A 2,444-nucleotide genomic window follows, 5' to 3' on the forward strand; every position below is an offset into this window, starting at 1 on the left:
ACACGTTAACCTTGGTGATGTAGTGGCGGAGAATGATTAGATGTTGAGGAAGGCCTCATTAAAAAGTAGGCCCAATGTAAAGGAGCGGATCTCATAGACTTGTAATGTCCATACACTAAGTGCATGGGCTGACAAACATTTCCCCATGGGGGTTGCAGTTTTAAAAAATTATTTATGGGTATCACAGACACCCTTGCCCAAAAATTGAATGGCTGTAGCAGCATACAACATGTTCACTATGGTGATCTAGTGGTGGAGAATGAGGAAACATTGATGAAGGCCTCATTAAAAACTAGGCCCAATGTAAAGGAGCGTGTCTCCTAGACTTGTAGAGCCCATATATGAAGTGCATGTGCTGACAAATATTTCCCCATGGGGGGTTACAGTTTAAAAAAAAATATTTATGGGTATCATAGACACCCTTGCTCAAAATTTGATTGGCTGTAGCAGCATGCAACATGCTCACCATGATGATCTAGTGGTGGGGTGGAGAATGAAAAAACATTGATGAAGGCCTCATTAAAAGCAAGGCAAAATACACACTAGTGCGTGGTTTGGGTACGAAGTAAAAGACAAGTTGATGAGCAAGATCCCGGGCCCACGGTCGAGCTCATGTGCAGTAACAGGCAGGCCCCACAAAGACCACCTGGACAGGTACAACAGCCACAAGGACCCCAGCCAAGTCAGATCTCAGCAGCCAGCGCCTGAGCCTTTGCTCGACGGAAGAGGGTGCCAGAGAGGTCTGCCAGCAGCAGCAGCAGAGAGACCATTGCCTGAGGTTCTGCAGGTGTCAGCCGGACTTGCAGACGTGTCTATTGGGGAATGGGGTGGCTGTAGGAGTGACTTTCAGGACTATCAAACACATCCAAAAATCAAAAGGTGGTGCCTCTGGAATCAAGATTGCTCTTGTGACCAACCACATCAAGCTGGTGTCCCAACCACAGTGGGTCCTGTACCAGTATCACGTTGACTTCAACCCCACCATGGAGTCGAAGTGTTTGAGGTATGGCCTTCTGTACCAGCATGAAGAAACCATCGGGAAGGAGCGGGCGTTTGATAGAACCATGTTGTTTTTACCAAAAAAGACTGAATAAGGTCACTGAGATGTTCAGCCAAACTCGAAATGGAGAGAACATGAGGTAACAATCACCCTTACCAACGAGCTTTCACCTACCTCGCCCACCTGCTTCCATTTCTATAACATCATTTTCCAAAGACTCCAGAAGATAATGGATATGAAGCAGATAGGATGCAACTACTACAACCGGAGCGACGCCACCGAAGTCAGAGCCCATTGACTCGCCATCTGGCCAGGGTTTTCCACCTCCATCCTCCAGTACGAATCCATCATGTTGAGCATTGATGTCAGCTATAAAGTCCTCAGGAACGAGACTGTGCATGACATCATGAGCAGCCTCTACTCCTCATGTGGCCTTCATAGGTTCCAGGACACCTGCTTCAAGGAGCAGATCAGACGGATCGTCCTCACCAAGTACAACACTAAAACCTACCGCATAGACGAGATTACCTGGAACATGACTACAGCATCCACCTTCAAGAAGGCAGCCGGAAGCGAGATCAGCTTTGTGGACTATTATAAGAACCAATATAATGAACAAGTGAAAGACATGATCCAGTCGGTCTGACTGATAGAATGAGAAACGACTTCAACGTCATGAAAGACCCACCCTGGCTTACCACCAGAACAGAGGAAGCAGCAAGTTGGGAAGTTCATGAACTACATACACAAGGATGAGAGCGTTCAGAAAGAGCTACATGACTGGGGGCTGAATCTCGATACCGAACTGCTACAGTTCGAAGGGAGAATCGCACCTCCGGAAATAAATCCTGCAAAAAGACAACTCTGCTGAATATAATCCACAGTTTGCTGATTGGTTGCGAGAGCTGAGGGGTCCCATCCTGATCAGCCTCCGTGATATGAATAATTGACTGCTCTTTTACATCCAGAGAAATAAGGACGCGGCGAACGCTCTTCTCCAGAACATGTTCAAGATCACACAGCAAATGCGAATCAAGATGAACCGTGTGGTTTTAAAAATAATTAAAAAATGCCATGGATAAATGAAGTTTGGTATATATAAAATACGCAGCAGCAGACAGTAATGGAGCCTTTAGATGTATGCAGGGAGATCTATAGACTAACATACAGTGCCTGCAAGCCTTACAGTTATGTGGATATGTGCACATAGACTTCCCTGCCCAACAAGCACAATTAAAAACTAGGCCCAATGTTAAGGAGTGCATCTACTAGACTTGCAACGTCCATACACGCAGCGCATGGGCTGACAAACATTTCCCCAAGGTGGATACATTTATTAAAATATGCTATGGGCATCATAGACACCATTGCCAAAAATTGAACTGCCTATAGCAGTACAGATCACATTGGGGGATTGGCTTCTATGCTAAATAGTGTAATAAGC

At 45.8% G+C, this 2,444-nt stretch overlaps 1 pseudogene; it reads left to right on the forward strand.

Annotated features, from left to right (window-relative positions):
- Positions 1 to 580: 580 nt before the first annotated feature.
- On the forward strand, positions 581 to 2,082 carry LOC138656700 (piwi-like protein 1 pseudogene; annotated as a pseudogene).
- Positions 2,083 to 2,444: the final 362 nt, after the last annotated feature.

This window comes from Ranitomeya imitator, chromosome 1 (assembly GCF_032444005.1).
Source record: "Ranitomeya imitator isolate aRanImi1 chromosome 1, aRanImi1.pri, whole genome shotgun sequence".
Classification (NCBI taxonomy): domain Eukaryota; kingdom Metazoa; phylum Chordata; class Amphibia; order Anura; family Dendrobatidae; genus Ranitomeya; species Ranitomeya imitator.